This window comes from Neofelis nebulosa, chromosome 6 (assembly GCF_028018385.1).
Source record: "Neofelis nebulosa isolate mNeoNeb1 chromosome 6, mNeoNeb1.pri, whole genome shotgun sequence".
Taxonomy (NCBI): Eukaryota; Metazoa; Chordata; class Mammalia; order Carnivora; family Felidae; genus Neofelis; species Neofelis nebulosa.
In genome coordinates this window covers 84,656,648-84,675,389 of record NC_080787.1, presented here as the reverse complement: position 1 = coordinate 84,675,389, position 18,742 = coordinate 84,656,648, and the positions used below count along the sequence as shown (strand labels likewise).

Here is an 18,742-nt window from a genome sequence, read left to right as displayed (position 1 = left end):
GCAATTTCTATGTCAAGTTATGGGGCAGTTTACCTCAAGAATGGGCGCGTTACCAGATAAACAAACACATGCAGGATCCTTGGTCCCTTAACAAGAGCTACATGTAAACAACCTATAAGTCCAGCGAAAATCTGCCCTGAGTTAAAGTCTACAGGACAGTCTAAAGCTACTCTTCTGTCAAAGCTGGCCCATTGTTTTACAAAAGATCCTATTAGTCCTAAGGTTTCTGACACTCATTCAGGAAACAGAAACAGGAATCCCCACCCTATGCACTTGTGTCTAGTTTTGTCACATGTTCCTTTCCCTGGCCCATCAAGAACAGGTCAGAGCCAAGATGGTTCCCATGGTAGGTAGAGGGTTCAGACTGTGCCTTGGAGTTGTTTTCTAAAGCAATGAATGGGTGATGATCAATGTAATACTGACGTTCATTGTTGAAAATGGGTTTCTGGGCTATGGGGTGGTGTGCCCAGATGTGTGTGTGTGGGGGGGGGGAATAGAAATGGAGGCAATGAAAACAGGAAAAGGAATATAAAGACCACATTTGTGAATATATATAAATTTATGAATACATGCATACATTAAATTATATTAAAATATTTTAAGAGATTTGGAAAATGCAGAATAGTTCTAGGAAAAAAATAAAACCTGTAACTTTACTTCCCAGAGAGAACTCTTACTCACATTACAGTATATTTCACTCTTCTGTTTCTTACATTAATGTAATCTAAGCTTCGGTTTTGTATCCTGTTCTCTTTCCAGTTAGTAGTATTTATCACAGACCATTTTCATGTAGTAGCTAAGAGCCTTAGCCAGGGCTGAGCTCCTTACATCCTTCCAGTAACTGCTGGAGTGATTCGTCATTTATTTTATGACCTATGATGCAGTATCTGGTCTGGATCTGGCTTCAGTGATGGACTCACTCAGTCTTCAGATCCACAGAATTATAGCCCATTAGAACTAGAAGGGACCATGAGTGATCTTGGGAGTCAACCCCCTCATTTCACAGATGAGAAAACTGAGGTCTGAATCAGAGCCAAATACAAGACTGGATCTGCATTTCCCCCTCCTGGTCTATTTCCCTAAGGCCGTGACCACTAGCATGAAAATGCTTCCCTCTCCGCAAACAGCCCAGCAGAGGATTCAAGGTGGGAAGGGTGTGTAGCCTCTCCAGGATTTCATTTAGTGGTGGTCACAGCCTCCCCCAGCAGGAGAGGCCATGCTGGTGCTCCATGAGGGGTGGCCTGGGGACTGGGAAGATATACAGTGGATACACAGCCCGGTTGTCTCATACAACCCAGAGAAGACACCCTACTGTTGCAGGGAAAGGGGCCTCAAATGTTGGAGGCACAGCTCTGCCGTCGATCTGCAGAATCAGACCAGTTCTCACCACCTCCTCCACCCCCGTCCTATTCAGAGCCACCTTCTCTCCTGGATTACTGCAGTAGTTCCTTATAGGGGTGCTACCCCCCCACCCTGCTCACCACACCCCCCACACTGATCTCCTACAACAGTCAGTGAGATCCTTTTAAAACATAATGCTCAAAACCTGCAGTAGCTTTCTATCTTATTTTGAGTAAAAGCCAAAGTTCCTACAATGCTCACAGGGCCCCTCACCACCTATTTGCCTCTCTGTGTTCCTACTTCCCTCTTGGCTCACTGGGTTTCTGCCATTCCGGCCTCCTTGATCTTTCTGAAACTTGTCTTAAAGCCATTGTACGTGCTGTTCCTTCTGCCTGGAAAGCTCTTCCCCACACACAGTCCTCGTTTACATTCTCATCTGCTTTGGGTTTTGGCTCAAACATCACATTCTTGGGGTATGTGGGGAGAGGTGGTTTCCCTGAGAATTTTAAGTGGGAGCTCTAAGAATTAAAAAAAAAAAAATCTTTCTATGTTTTATTTATTTTTGAGAGAGAGAGAGTATGAGCAAGGGAGGGACAGAGAGAGAGGGAGACACAGAATCTAAAGCAGGCTTCAGGCTCTGAGCTGTCAGCACAGAGTCCAAGGCAAGGTTTGAACTCATGAGCTGTGAGATCATGACCCGAGCTAAAGTCTGATGCTTAACCGACTGAGCCACCCAGGCACCCAGGGAGCTCTAAGAATTTTAAATGCTTTCCTTCGAGAAATCCCTGCTCCCCTTATCCTGATTTAATTTTCCCTAGTTCTTTTCACTATGTGACTGACCATATATTCTACTTCTTTTTCATTGTCTGTTTCCTTCCACTAGAGAGCAAGCGCTAGGAAGGCTGGGGTTTTTGTCTGTGTAAGTTGTCAAGGGTCCTTTTGTTACAAGTCCTAGAAACCAACTGCAGCTAACTTGAAGGAAAGGGTGGCAATTTACTGCAAAGACTCATGAAACCCGAGGATAGGAGGGAAGCCTGGCCTCAAGAAGGGGTTGGAGCTGGGAACCCTGGGTGTCTTAGTTGGTTAAGTGTCCAACTTCAGCTCAGGTCATGATCTCTTGGTTCATGAATATTCAAGCCTGTATCAGGCTCTGTGCTGACAGCTCAGAGACTGGAGCCAGCTTCAGATTCTGTGTCTCCCTCTCTCTCTTTGCCCCTCCCTCACTCATACACGCACTCTCTCTCTCTCTCTCTCTCAAAAGTAAATAAATGTTAAAAAAATTTTTTTTTAAATAAGGGATTGGAACTCAGTGAGAACACTCTTGTTCTCCTGTTTACCTCTCCCTGTAAGTCTGCTTCTTTCTTCTCTCTGCTGGCTTTTCCTGCTTCTCTAGACCACATAACAGAACATGATCACCCCTCAGCTCCCATTCATTAGCCAACTACTATTTGTTGGGTACAGTACATGTCAGGCACTGATCTAGGTGCTCAGGCTGCGTCAGTAAACAAAGTAGGGCCTTGCTCTCGTGGAGTTTACATTCTAGCAGGAAAGACAAAGGACAAAGCATGTTAGATATGAAGAACATGGGGAAAGAAAAGAAGAACCGAGGGGCGCCTGGGTGGCGCAGTCGGTTAAGCGTCCGACTTCAGCCAGGTCACGATCTCGCGGTCCGTGAGTTCGAGCCCCGCGTCAGGCTCTGGGCTGATGGCTCGGAGCCTGGAGCCTGTTTCCGACTCTGTGTCTCCCTCTCTCTCTGCCCCTCCCCCGTTCATGCTCTGTCTCTCTCTCTGTCCCAAAAATAAATAAAAAACGTTGAAAAAAAAAAATTAAAAAAAAAAAAATAAATAAATAAAAAAAATAAAAAAAAAGAAGAACCGAGTAAGGGGGTCGGCGGACCTGGGATATGTGGGAGGAAGGCAGGATGCAATTTTGAATTTTCATCACAGTAGACTCCGGTGAGGGGATAAAATATGAGAAAAAGGCCTCCAATCACCACAGAGTTAGTCAGAAACCCACTTTTAAATCCACAAAGGAGACACCAAAAGGCAAGGCCAAAAAAACGAGCATGGTTTCTGGAGGCCAACTCCTGAGGATGAAATGGTGAAGTAAAGGTCATCCCCAGAGAAGGGAAACTACCTTGAGCTGGAGAGACATCTCCAAATACATCTTCCACTGAAGGGATTGAGGGGCCCTCTGTTCACGCCACTGGAGAGCCCGTGTGGACTTTACAGTTAAAACAACAATCCTGATCTAATTGAGTTGTTCAGGCAACCTCACCTGTTGGAGGTCTGTGGTAAACCAGTCCCTCCATTCTGGCACATTTGTGGGAAGGCATTGTGCTGCTCATTTCCTGCTGAATTGCCCAAAAACAAGAAGACAGAGATGGTGATATCACAAAGAAACTTGCTGAATGTGAACTGACTGAGAAAATAATGTACCTCATCCCCAACTGTCAGATTTGTTTCTGCCTCCTGGGGAAGGGCTGCCCATTTTTAGGACAAGCAGCCCCGTTTCCCTTCTCTACCCTAAGGATTTTCCCCTTGAAAGAGCAAAAAGTCACAAAGAATTAAGGGAGTGAAGGGGAATAAGACAAGAGATACACTAGATGATATAATGGTAGAAGCCATGAGATTCAGGTTATTTCCTTCTGAGGGAGACAAAAATAGACATGGAAAATTTGATAAACCCCAAGTCATCTGCTGCTTTGCAAGAAAAGTCTAAGAGAATTTTAAGCCTGGAGGGCTGCCTCAGAGGACCCTCCTCAGATGTTTACAGCCTTATCTGAATTGTTAGCTTTGGAAAAGGAGACAAGGAATATTTATAAAATTATGAATTTAGAAACCTCAGGGTCCCATTATTAGAACCAAGTAACATAGGAATCTTCTGGAGTCTAAAAGCAGAATGTAGTTCATCTGTGGCTGTGAAATCACAGCAGAGCACTAGGCTGACTTTGAGTACAGAGATTCCGCACCATGCACCCTAATCCACCAGCATTTGTACATGGTGGAGACTGAGTCCCCAATATGTGAGACTTCTTGCCAATGGATGAAGATGCCATAGGTAAGGTAGAGAGATGGCTGAACCAGAGTTTTCTTTGTTTGCCATAGCCAAAAGAAGAATAAGTGTGCATTTGTGGCTTTTGGTCCCTGGGGGCCTTTTATGGGGGCTGACTGCCTAAGACAAGCCTGACAAGAAAGTGGGTTACCTGACTGAAAGTCCTGATCCTGCCTTGCACCCAACCAAAGAAGCCAGAGGCTATTTGGAGCCCTTGGTAGACAGAAGAGGCATTGTCCCTGGGTTACCTTTGATCATCTGCCTCCTCAGAGTAAGCAACCAACGCATCCTTACAAGCAAAACTGAGTATTTGCAAGACTCAAAATCAAAAAAATTTTTTCTGATTTACCTTTGAGTCTCGAGAGAATTCTAAGCACTGACTAGCCTGTATCTACAGGCTATTATTATAGTTACCTGGGCTTCCATGGTTTGAAATAGATCCCCCAGAGACCTCCTCACCTCCACCAGCCCCCTGATTATTCAAGGGATCACACAGCAAGGACCTCAAAAGTGTCTGAGAGAACCCTAAGGCCATTAGAGGCTGGTCTATTTGGCCTTATAAATCCAGTACAGGGGCGCCTGGGTGGCGCAGTCGGTTAAGCGTCCGACTTCAGCCAGGTCACGATCTCACGGTCCGTGAGTTCGAGCCCCGCGTCAGGCTCTGGGCTGATGGCTCAGAGCCTGGAGCCTGTTTCAGATTCTGTGTCTCCCTCTCTCTCTGTCCCTCCCCCGTTCATGCTCTGTCTCTCTCTGTCCCAAAAAATAAATAAACGTGGAAAAAAATTAAAAATAAATAAATAAATAAATAAATCCAGTACAGAAATGTCCCCAGGGGTTTTCTAGAGCAGAAGGAAAGCCTCACAATTACAGCAGGCCGTTCTTTTTACAGAAAGTTCCATCTAAGGAGCGCCAGAGGTTAGTTTTTCTACTGCATGTTGACACATCTCCTGTAAATCAGACTTGAACAAGGACGGCCCACTCTGCCTGAAATGGGTCCGTTCCCAGTGCCAGTCTCTCACAGACTTGGATCCAAGGGCTGCCAAATGGCCTTGTGGAGCTCCCTGGTCGTTTTCCCAGAGCACCATTGCTCAGTCGTGGTCTCCCCCGGGGAATCGAGGCTTGGCCCTGCCACTGAAAAGTCCATTTCTCGTTGAGAAGTAACAAGACCATAGCACTTCCTCTTTTCAAATTGCATGGCCCCTGGGTTTCCCAGAGCCCTTGCTGAATTTCTGGAAAGATGGCAACAGGAAGCTGCCAAGCTGAGCCAGACAGCATAGGGAGAAGGTGCTCATGCGAGGCCGGCAGAGTCCCAGGGCCAGCTGGCTGCCCCGGCCCAATTACCAACACCACTCAGGAGATGTGGTCAACATGAGGATGACTTTTTTTTTTTCACTTGAGTGACTTCAAAGAGTTGTAAGGGGACAGCAAGTAGGGACTAGATGCAGCCTGCTATAAAAAGAATGTGTGGTGATTATGAAAAAATCCATATTCCTTCATGTGTGTGGATCACTCAAGGCCAGTTTTGATCCAGGTATGAAGGCACAGTACCTGCATTGGGAAGAGCATAAGCTTTAGAGCCATATGGACTTAAGTTCACGAACTCCATCACTTCTTAGTATGTAGCCTTGGGCAAACCATTTATCCTCTCCAGCCTCAGAGAGCTTGCTTTCTTATCTGTGAAATAGGGACAGGGCGAATATCCTCTTGTAGGGAGGATTACTGTAACCAGACTGAAGGAAAGGTAGAAAACTCAGCTAGCACAATGCCTGGCACACGGTAAGTCAGTAAATGATAGTCACAGCTGCTATTGCCATTTTTAATACAAGCAGTGACAGTAAAGGTAATTTTAAAAGCTGAATGATTTGGGGAGGTGTATTAGAAGACTCCTTCCCTGGGGGACCGACTGACTCAATAGGTAGAGCATGTGAATCTTGATCTCGGGTTGTGAGTTCAAGCCCCATGTTGAGTATTGGGCTTACTTAAATTACAAACAACAACAGTAAAAAACCGCTCCTTCCCTAATGCCATGATGGAATAGCCATATGGATATGCAAAATATGGCAGCTGGCATTGGCTGGCCATTCCTATTCTTCTTTCCTCCTTGTTCCGTTACTGTGGAGGCCAGGAAACCTCCTGGCAACAAAAGATTTCCATAAAGCACAGTCCTGGCCAATGAGATGTGAGCAATGATGTTTGTTTTTTGTTTTTTTTTTTCCCTGATAAAGACATCGCTAGTGCCACTTTTCCTTTCCTTTCTTTTGCCTTGAATGTGAACGTGACGCTTGGAGCAGAGGCAGCCATACTGTAGCCATGAAGCAACATGCCACGTGGTAATGATGTCTGAGAGAATAAAAAAAACATTTTTGGTTCTCACTGACATTATTTAGCTACTGTACCAGTCCTGGGTTACCTTCTTATAGACATCTTTTATAAGAAAAATACCCTTCTATTTGTTTAAGTGACTCAGATGGGTTTTCTGTTGTTTACTGCTGAAAACATTCTTATCTGATAAGGAGTTTTGTGATAAGCTTCTGAAATACCTTGCTGATGTAGCAGAAAGATTCACAATCACTTTGACTTCCTAATCAACTTCTCAGAAGCATAAGCTTTGTAGGCATTAAAAAATCCTAAATATTTTAACAAAATGGACATATATCTATGAATGTATCACACACACACACACACACACACATTTATATAGTAGCTTATAAAACCTGAGAGGTTTGCTTTAGCTGCAATTCTTGACTTTGAGAGTACACATGTACATCACAATCATGGTGGATCTCTTTAAACATGCCCTTGCCTGGAGACAGCCCCTTAGATGAGGTCAGAGCATCATAAAGGTTTAAAGCTACCCAGATATCTGTGAGGGAGAGGACCAAGTGAGAACTATGCCAGAACCTTCTTTAGCAGAGACCTAAGCTTAGCAAATCCAATCTCTTAGTTACTAACACCTCCAAGAGTCAGACCAGAAAGGTAAAGTAGCCTTTCGAGCAGCATGGCATAGCTCTACTATTTAATTCAATAGAATTATTATACATAAATTTTTAAAAAGTTGTCAGACTCCATAAAACACAGGATTTATGTATGATCCCCTACTGTAAGTTGCACAGACTTCCTCTTTAGTTTTGTCTAATATTTGGTCTGGATAAGCCAGCATTCAACCAGCATAGGGACCAGAAATACCAGAACTACTACATTATGACCTTATTTAAATAACTTGGATGACCATGATAGAAACTCGATAAAATAGGATGGGGTTCATCAGCGAAGTCCCACATATGGACAGACTAGAGCTCCTCTGATGAGAAGACAGTCAGCTAGCTCCTCATCTTTGGAAATGTTGCTATAATGTGATAGAAAGTGCCCACATGGTATGATCAGAGTCACTCACATTGCTGACCCAACATGTCTTCTTTGAATTTGTAATTTTTCAAATTATATGTAGTTTTTTGGCCAGTATTACGTATTTGCTTGAATTTCCTGTATAGATTTTAAATGACATATTTATATGCATAAATAAATATGCATAAGGTCTTGAGTTTTTTGTTTTTGTTTTTGTTTTTAGCCAACAGCAAAATGTGTGTTTTATCAGCCAAATCTGTTAGCTTTTCAATTAGGCTTCTATTCTAGGACTTGGTGGCAAGTTATTGCTAAACAATCTTAGGTTCCTAGGGTGCCTGGGTGGCTCAGTCGGTTGAGCGTCAGACTTTGGCTCAGGTCATGATCTCACAGCTCATGAGTTTGAGCCCTGCGTCGGGCTCTGTGCTGACAGCTCGGAGCCTGGAGCCTGCTTTGGATTCTGTGTCTCCCCCTCTCTCTGCCCCTAACCCACTCGCATTCTGTCTCTGTCTCTCTCAAAAATAGATAAACATTAAAAAATAAATAAATTAATTAAATAAAATAAATAATCTTAGGTTCCTATCTAGAGTAGTACTGTGTTAATTCTTTAATCAACCACCTTTGAGAAATAACGACTGGAGTCCACATTATGTAACTGTTGACACAATTTTACAGCAGCCCTTCCTCACACTGCATCTTTAGTTTTCACTAGTAATAATAATGGTAAAACTTTAATGAGCCCTAACAGTATATGCACTGTATTCTTTCTGGGCATTATTTTATTTAATCCTCACTGCAACCCAGTGAGGGAAAGTAATATTATCATGATCATTTTAGAGATGAGTAAACTGAGTTTAGGAAGTTAAACTACTTTGAAGTCACAAAGCCTGAGGCTGGTAGAGCCAGGCTTTGAAACTTGGTAATTTTTAAATTAAAAAAAAAAAATTGTTATGGGGCACCTGGATAAGTCAGTCAGTTGAGTGTCCAACTCTTGATGTTGGCTCAGGTCATGATCTTGTAGTCGTGAGATAAAGCCCTGCATTAGGCTCTGTGCTGAACATAGAGCCTGCTTGGAATTCTCTCTCTCTCTCTCTCTCTGTCTCTCTCTCTCTTTCTCTCTCTCTCTCTCTCCTCTCTCTCTCTCTTCAAAACAATTTGTTATAAACCTAGGTAATTTTTTTATACCAAAGCCCACCCTCTTACCCATCATGCTGTGCTAGCATCATTTTTCATCCACACTTATCAACCATATTTTTCTTTGGGCATATTGTAAGAATTTTTAACAATTCTTCTATTATAAATCACCTTCGACAAATCTTTTAGCCATATTTTGCTCCAGCATCAACTTTAAAAATCTTTTCCAAACAGATAAGGCCATGGGTCTGTTGTCATACTTCATTCTATGATCACGCTAGCTGTGAAGTCAGTTCCACAGATGCTGGTGTGATGGAATGAACATAAGTTTTAGAGTCAGATGCTTTGCTTCTGTGACCCAGGCTGGACATTTAATCTCTTTAAGCTACACCATGAACATCTCTAAACGGGAGGTATTCACACTGCCTTCTTGCCCCCCAGGGTTATGCTGATGGCTACTCAAGTCAGTGCAGGTAGGAAGCACTGTGAGAACTATAGGGACACTTCCATATTTTGCAGCTTTCTTTCAACACAACTCTCCTGACTAGTTTCACTCTAATTCAAGGTCACAAGTCTCCAGTGCCCTTTAGCACCACCTAGGAGCTCTGTCACACTCTCCAAGTGTTTGCTCTCCCGTTCTTCTAAGTGACTGTTGTACATCTCTTTTCACACTGTCCCCACCCCAGTGTTAACCGGTGACCTTGCCTCATTCTTCCTCAAGAAAACTGAAGTGACCAGAAAGGCCTCCCTTGTCATGTGAGCACCCAAACTACTGCCCTAAGCCTTCAATGGCTTCCTTCAGATCACCAAGGATCAGGTGTCCCACTCTCTTCAAACCAACTGTCCCCCACCCCCCCCGCCCTGGCTCCCATCCTCCCTCACCCGTGTCAGGGACTTTGTTCCTCCAATTTTTCCTTCTCTTCACCATCATCCATTTCACTCCCTCTACCAAAGCATGATCTTGTAATTCCCATATTAAAAATATAGATAGAAAAGCAGTCCTCTCTTGGCCCCATATCCCCACACAGCCACAACCCCATTTCTCTGCTCTCCTTAACAGCAATACTTCCTGAAGTAGTTTCTTATGGTCACTGCCTCCACTCCCTCCTCCCATACTCCCTCCTCAGCCCACTTCTGCTGGCTTCCTGTTCTACTGTGCTTCATGTTGTAGAAGCCAGTGAGCATCCCTGCCCTTATTATACTCGGCCTCTCAGCAGACGTCAACAGGGTCCATCACTCCCTCTTTTTAGAACACCTTCTTCTGACTCTCAACACACTCTCCAGGTTCTGCTTCCCACTTGCCAGTTGCCTCTTGTTCAGCTCTTTCACTAAATTTACTTCATTTTTCTGACCTGCAAGTGTCAGAGTGGCCTAGGGTTTGTGCAATGATCCCTTCTCTTCCAGGTCTGCACCCACTCTCTAAATGGTCTCATCCAGTATTAGGGCTTTAAATATCATCCATGCACCTGCCACTGCCTGCACCAACTATTTGGACTATTAAGCACTGCCACACAGATGTCAAAGCAGGCCTCTCAAACTTATGGCCCATCATAGTTCTTGAATTTCCCTTCCAATTCTCCACCAGTCTTCTTAGTAAATGGTACCATAATGGTATCACCAATTGGTGTCATTAAAAGGTAACACTTGCTCATGAAAAAAATCTGGAAATTACCCTTGATAACTTTTTTTTGCATCATCCCCACATCCAAACTATCAGCAGAACTTTATTTTTAATTTGTTTTAATGTTTATTTATTTTTGAGACAGAGAGAGACAGAGCATGAACGGGGGAGGGTCAGAGAGGGAGGGAGACACAGAATCTGAAACAGGCTCCAGGCTCTGAGCTGTCAGCACAGAGCCCGACGTGGGGCTCAAACTCATGGACTGTGAGGTCATGACCTGAGCCGAAGTCAGACACTGAGCCACCCAGGCGCCCCTATCAGCATAGCTTCTTAAGTCCACCTGTAAAAGATAGCCTGAATCTATCCATTTCTCCCAATCCCTCTGCTGACACACTTTGGAATCAAGCTGTCCTCACCTCTCTTGTGGAATACTTCAATAGCTTCCTAACTGTTCTCCTTGCTTTGTTCAAATCCTTCTCATGGTTTAGAGATCCCTATTCGATCTGGCCTCTTGCCTGCCTCTCAGATCTCACATCCTATCATTTTTTCTCACTTACCCTCCTCAAACCCAGGCCGGGGGGTCTTTCTGCCCCTAAAACATACCAACCTCATGGTCAACTTATAGCCTGGAAGCTGGTTCTTTACCTGGAATGCTTTTCCCTTCTACTTTGCATACTTGGCTCTTCCTTGACATTCCAGTCACTGGCTTCAAGGTCACCTCCTCAAGGAAGCTTTTCCTCACCACCCCATTCTCTTCCTCTCTAATCCCACCCAGTAGTAATTCTTTTTTTTTTTTTTTTTCTTCTTAAGTCTATTTATTTACTTTGAGAGAGAGAGCGCACAAGCAGGGCAGGGGTAGAGAGAGGGTGAGAGCAAATCCCAAGCAGGCTTCACACTGTCAACACAGAGCCCAATGTGGGGCTCAAACCCACGAACCGTGAGATCAAGACTAGAGCTGAAATCAAGAGCCAGATGCTTAACCAACTGAGCCACCCAGGTGCCCCTCACCCAGTAGTAATTCTATGCAGACCCACTTGCTTCTCCATGCTTTTCTCGTTTATCTTATGCCTCCACTGAGCTGTTAGCCCAAGAGCAGATATTTTGCCACATTCGTATCTGTATCCTTTATGCTTAGGAAGTACTGGCTCAATAAATAGTTGCTGAACAAAGCAGAGTGTTTGTTATGTACTTCAAAAATTATGTATACTACCTTCCATATTAAAATAAGTCTCCTAGCAATAGAGAGATTCTTCCTCTCACCAGTCGCGAAGTACTCTTTCCTACATAACTCCAGAGTTTTCTGTCCTGGGGATAATTCTGGTTATATTCTGAGCAATAGATATTTTGTTTCTGTTCCTTTTTTCTAGGGAGCCAAAGCTCATTAAGCCCCTTCCCCATTAAGACCCTTGGGGACCAAGGCAATTACTAAGAGGACAATGGGCATTATGTGCTCCTACACTTCCCAGAAACGATGCCTGCATCTCATAAATGGCAGGGCCTCAGTATGCGGTGATTATTTTTATCCTCATTGTTTTGACACCACTGATGAAATATCTTCCTATGCCAATTGCTAAAAGCCAGGCAATAGCAATAGTTGTCATAAGTTAGGGACCAGAAGAGAAGTTTGATCCTGCTGTCTCCTGCCAACTCTGAGTGGGGTCTCTGATTTGCCATTTGAGTTCTCTGTGGCAGCTGCTTCCCTTTGAATTTAGAGTGACTCTTTCAACTTTGTGAATGAAGCATGGGGCCTGCAGAATCAGAAACCTGGGCCTCCGTCCTGCTGGTAACCAGTCTTCACAATTTCCTGTGTTAGTCACATTCACGAGCTGCGGTGAAACTCTAAGGACAATGTGTTGTAAAAGAGACATGATCTGATCCATAAAATTCATCCCTGTCATCATCTCTCATCCACTCCAGGAAGCCTGTCAATAGGACTGCCCTTCAGAATTGTCCCCAATTGCTTAGGAATATCGTATCTCCCTGTTAAGCCACATAAAGGGAGCTAGCTCCACCAGGGAGGATGGGAGAGATGTGTGCTGGCATAAAAACCAAGTCTCTCCCGGTGTCTGCGATCCCCGAGAGGTCGCGCCGCTCGCTGCAGTTTCGTGGGAGCAGATGTGTGTGGTGAGGGTTGCTGCTCGGAGGTACCACTGGGCAGATGGATTCATTACACCACCTAATGAAAAGCAGTGATTCGCTGTGGCCTGAGGGAAGGCAGGTTAGAGTCATAAAGATGATATAGGGGCTTGGACGTGTGTGAATGCAGAGATGTGCAGATGGGAAAATGACAGGATGGTCCAGGTGACAAGACGCTCATGCTTCTCTCAGAACTGCCAAGAGAGCTCCACCTGCATCAGGTCCACGTCCACACACGCTGCTGCATGGGAGCCAGTGTGACTAGCAGCCTCGAGGTGCCATGACCGTTGGCAATCACTGGCAATTAAACAAACCCAAATTGAAACAATGGATGGAAATAAGCAGTGGACTGAGAAGGGTACAGTGTGGTGGTATTTTTTTTCCTATTAATTACCAGCTGGTGACCTTGGGCATTTTAATTAACCTCTTGGGCCTCAACTTACCCATCTATAAAATGTAGGCAATAATAGGATCTCATATGGTTAACGTGAGAGTTAAATGTTAACATATGCAAAAATCCTTAACACCACCAAGGTACAGGGTCAGCCTTCAATAAATGGTAGGTATCATTGCTATTTTTATTTAATCATTAGGCACCTAAATAACCTCCACTGCATCACTGCTGATTTAATTAAATTGAAATCCTTTCTGAAGCTTACATAGCCTTTTGTGAATTGGCCCTGTGTCTCTCAGATCTCGCCCCATATCACTCTTTCTTGACCACCCTGTTTGAACCACAGCAGAAGTCTTTTTGTCCCTGAAACATACCAAATTCACTCTCATCTTAACGTCTTTCTATAGATTAGAAAAATAGGCCTATATGCCATGTTTATTTGCTCAGTAAGGAGTGTAATAGTCAATATAACAAAGACCGAATTCCAAGTACAGGGTCCAAGAGAATATATTGATAGAAGGAAATAAACTTTGGATTTGGATTTCAGTGCCTGCAAGCAGGAAATCAGTTTTATAAAGTTGACAGACCAAGCAAGGTGCTTACGATCTCTTGGACATAGAGAGAACTGTATCTAGATAAGCAGTTGTTTAGCCCTATTGTGTCAATGAGACAATTGAGTTTTAGAGAGGATAACCTTGCAAGAAACAACTTGTAACTAGTGGAGCTGGGTGTGGAACCCATGCCTGACTTCAAGAGCGCTTCTCTTTAACTATAATCCTCTACTGGCATAGAGATTTTCAACATAGGTTCTCTCATTATTTTGGAGGGACAGCAGATCCTATTCCACCTATGGAAAGAGCTTTCTAACCAGGAGAGGCCATTCAGAAAACTAACACTGAATCATTATACTTATCCTGAAACATTGGTCTCATACAACTTGCCTTCCCAGAAAAATGGCTTAGAGAACCAACCTGGACTCTGTCCCCACAGGTCCCTTGGCTCTCCTGGCACTGGATCTGCTTCTTGAAAACCCAGTTCCCCTGACCCTCAGCAGCCTCAGGCACTGTGACCCAAATTTCCATCCAGAGTCCCTTCTTCTATCTTTTCTCTCCTCACCTTTTGGCACATACTCTTTCTTCCTTTACCAAAGATCTCCTAGTAGCCATTATATCCCTTGCTACTTAAAGTAGAATTCGTGGCATCCCCCAGAGGCTTGTTAGAAATGCAGAATCTCAAGTCCTCTGCCTTGTGAATCTGAATCTGAATTTTAAAAAGATCTTCAGATGATCCATACTCCATTAAGGTTTGAGAAACACTGCTCTTGCCTATTTCTGGACAAAGCCTCCACCAATTCCAAAGGTAATAAATTAACCCCATTGGGTCTGTCACTCTGACTTCCCAGCCCCTGTACAATCTAAACATCTGCCTCCAAAAGCCCAAATCAGCATTTTACAGTTTCACCTGGCTTCTCTGCTGCTTCTTCCATAAGCCCAATGTTTCAACCCAGAGGCAATTAATTGGATTTTCTGAATGAGAGCAAAAGAGTGATGACAGACCATCCGTAATAGTACTTAGGGGTGTTACTCACATGTCAATTGATATGAGCCTCAGTCATTATTATTGAGTAATATGGCATAGATAGATATGAATTCAGTACACCGTCCTGTGCTAGGGAAGTATAGTGATTTCCATTTGGGAAATAGACACAACAAGCAGGGAGTTGGGTCATAAGCTTATCCTGCCTAGTTCTGATGTCCTCTTGCTAATGATGCCTAATTTTGTCCAGCCCTTAAGTTCAATAGCTGGTACAATAATCCCTTTTATTTTATTATTTTTTAAATGTTTATTTAATTAGTATTTTTTTAATGTTTATTTATTTTGAGAGAGAGTGCAAGAGCAAGCACAAGTGGGGGAGGGGCAGAGAGAGAGAGAGAGAGAGAGAGAGAATCCCAAGCATGCTCTGTGCAGTCAGTGCAGCGCCCAATGCAGGGCTCGATCTCATGAACTGTGAGATCATGACCTGAGCTGAGATCCAGGGTCACTTAACTGACGGAGCCACCCAGGCACTCCAAAATAATCTATTTTAAAATTAAGTTTTCAGTATTTGTATTTGCTGTATTTGTTGTATAAAGATATTTCCAGGAAGGTTAAATCTATTATTCCAGACTGCAATTAGAGGTCATAAGTTCATTTTTTTTCTTAAGTAGGCTTTACACCCACTGTGGAGCCTAACACAGGCCTTGAACTCATGACCATATCAAGACCTGAGCTGAGATCAAGAGTCAGATGCTTAACTGACTGAGTTAGCCAGGCACCCCAGAGTTCATAAGTTTCTTAATCCTAGACATGTACATGGTCTAGAAGTAATATTAGTAGTTTATAATAACAATAGCAATTACATTGATCAAGGTAACCATTTATTCACAAATACTATGCCAGATATTAAGAGTCAGGTATTATTTGTATGTTTACCTTCCAGAAAACCAACACCTGCAATGAGATGACAGTCATGACTGAACCTCAATAATAGTTCGACCAGTCAAACCACTCTCTGCTCACCCTCTATTACATACATAGGCAGTAATAGTAAATGTGGGTTCACTGCTAGATGGGTTAAAAATAAAATAACTTCGGTCAAATGCAACCACATCAGAGATTTCACACTGAAAAAGTCACTTTTAGAAAAGGAATGTGCTGAAAGGTCAGATGGAAGTTTCCTCTTTCCCCCACCCAAGAGCTCAAAGAGTGAATAAATATGTCCCTCTGCTATGGGGGCTAGGCACTTCACGAAGGTGGCTGTGGGCAGGAGTGATCACTCCTCTGATCTACAGAAACTGTTTTAAGAAGAAACATGAAAGTAAGTGCAAGGATTTGGGGAGGTGGGAGTTAGGTGATTTTCCACCAGCTGAGGTCAAGTGCAGAGGACCTCATTTATTTTCTATATAAATCTCAAGTCAATTTTCTAAAATAGAAAAAAAAAAAAAGTGGGGAGAGGGGTTGCTTGAAATGTCCAGGCTTGCTGGATTTTTCTGTTCTCTTTGTTTGCATTATCTGTCCAAGTTAACTTCTCATCACCCAGCACAAGGGATGAGAAAAATTAGACAACATTTCTAACACAGCCACTAATTATCAGAAAGTCTGCGTTTTTCTGAAGTTCATTCACTTTTCTTCAGTAACTTTGACTTTGTTAATAAAGGTTAGACCATAAAATTGTACTTTGAGGTAAATATTAAACTAGATCAACCCACCGGTGGGCAGCCATTTCTTTCCAGGAAATGAAATGAGTAATTAGAAAAATGTAGAAACATTTTCCACAGTCCTTGCTTCCTGCTCTACCTTTTTTTCTTTCTTGTTTAATTTCCTCATACAATGTACTTTTTCTGATGCCAATTCTTAATGAGGAGCCTTATCTCTTGCTCTGAAATAATTGACCAGGTGAAAGGTGTTCTCTGTTTTAACTCCGCTTCTTGAAAACGTTGCTTTTGTCTTTTTCCCTTTTTCTATTCTCTCTTTTAAAGGAGTTGACTGAACATCTCAAATTCGTTATGCTAATGTAGAGTAATAAAAATATGTGTTCAAATTGTTTCATTCTGCCATCTTGAATGTTTCCAAGTGACCATTTATCTATAATTTAATATTAAAAGCTTTAAATATAAGATTAACCTAAATGAGTTCTATGGGGAGAAAAGCATCAGCTTACTCAGAGGAGTCTATTGTATTTTTTATTCCAGCTGAACATTCATTGCCTTCCCCTCTCTTCCACCTCAATTTTTCCTCTACACAAGATGGATATTAACTGTTTGAGGAAACAGACTTGGGTATTTTATTTTGTAGCTTTACACTAACCCAACAATGCAATTTATAGCATTTACAAGGAGGCTTCCATGTTCTAATCAATTGTAGCTCTTCTGCTCTGAGTACCAGCACCAGACATTATATTTCCCATGAGTCTTTGATTAACACAACACCAGTGCTCCAAACAGAAACTGAAAAAGCAGCAAAGACATAAAGCTTACTTTTTCCAGCACTGACATCATGCTGGTCTAGCAGTAAGGAACAGAAAGAAATTGCACAGAGAAGTTGCCTATCAACACATGGCTAGTTCTTTGAGACTGATCTGAGTTTTCCACTTGAGGGCTTTTAAGCACTCAGAATGGAATGCAATATCTCAAAGCATTCCAGGCAATGGACTGTGCTCTTAAAGAAGACTGGCCTGGAAGAGTTTCCTTTCAAATTAGAGCTGGAGTTGGATTTCTGTGAGGGTCCATCTCTGTGCTCTGAAAGAACCTTGTCCAAGGTATGTCAAGAGACAAACTTGAAATGGCCAGCAAACATCAAGAGTCACTCTTGCTGGGGGCTCCTGGGTGGCTCAGTCAAACGTCCGACTTTAGCCCAGGTCATGACCTCGCGGTTTCTGGGTTCAACAGCTGACAGCTCAGATCCTGGAGCCTGCTTCTGATTCTGTATCTCCCTCTCTTTCTGCCCCTGCCCCACTTGCGCTCAGTCTCTCTCTCTCTCTCTCCCCAAAATAAACATTAAAAAATTTTTTTGAAAAGATTCACTCTTGTTGTTTCACAATGAAAAATGTTAAAAACCTCAATGTCACACAATTTGGAGACTAGAAAAATCCTGACCATAGAAACCAACATATTTACAAAATAATCTGGCCATTCAAAACAAGGTTTTCATGAATTCAGACTTAATCACTGTTTTTTCCGTAATTCAACTCAAAATTATTTTTTCATTTGATTCCGCTTTTCAAAGAGTAGGGGACTTTAAAAATTTTCTCTTCAAGCTCTGCATTAAAACAAAGTCATATATTTTACTAAACTACATGTAATCAAGATTATATAAAAAGCTGAAGTGTTGTATCCAGGTTATTATCTGCTTTTGCTTACTTACATGTTTCTGATCCAAGCCTTACTGCCTGTTACCAAGCACAGGTGGAGAATAGGTATGCTCTCCTTTGTGCTGTGACTGTAAGGTCCTTGGACTTAAGGGTGGGGGGATCAAGACCAGTGAAACATAAGACAGGAAGAAAAGGGAAACTGGGGAAGACAGATGCCCAATCTTAAAGCATATGGCCATACTCAGTGTACAGAACTTATTTTTAGGATAGGGCTTTGAAAGAATAATGAAACCAGTTATCACTGCAAGTCAACAGCCACAATCTCTTTATCCATACTAAATCAGATCAATTATCTTCATGAACTCATCACCATTGATTGTTGGTTTCCTCTATTACATGCTCCCCCATCTCCCTCCAAGTCTTCCCACTTCTTCCTTTGCTTCATCTTTTTTTTCCTATTCTAAGGCCAATACTTAAAACCACACTAACCCTGTACCGTTGTTCTATTGCCCTAGTTTGTCTGCCTGCCTCTACACTTTTTTTCTTAGCCAATGTATCCTACATCCCATCACTGAGCTATTTTCCTAAAACTCCATTTTTTTATCATGTTAGTTCCATGGATAACAACAGCTTTGGCTTCCTATTATCCATAGGGGAGCTAACTCCCCTCCATCTGGCTCTGCCTTCATTCCTACAACAGAATTCCCCACCACTCCCTCTGAGGGAACAGTCTCTGCCTCCCCCCCCCCCCCCCGCCCCCGGTTTTCCATAAAGACATCTTTCTCTTGTAAGCCTATCATGTTAAGGTTCTGAGTGATCACCTCTGATACATGAGAGGGGAAAAAGACAACAAGTCTCCACAGAGGTGTCA

General features: G+C 42.9%; 1 long non-coding RNA gene across 2 annotated transcripts in view; it reads right to left on the bottom strand.

Moving 5' to 3' along the window:
* Positions 1–5,232: 5,232 nt before the first annotated feature.
* The window catches only part of LOC131514559 (uncharacterized), a 147,218-nt gene continuing 133,708 nt past the window's right edge, over positions 5,233–18,742 (bottom strand). For both annotated transcript variants that reach the window (XR_009263119.1, XR_009263118.1), the window contains one exon: positions 5,233–6,735. This is a non-coding gene — a long non-coding RNA (uncharacterized LOC131514559). The remainder of the gene's footprint in view (positions 6,736–18,742) is intronic.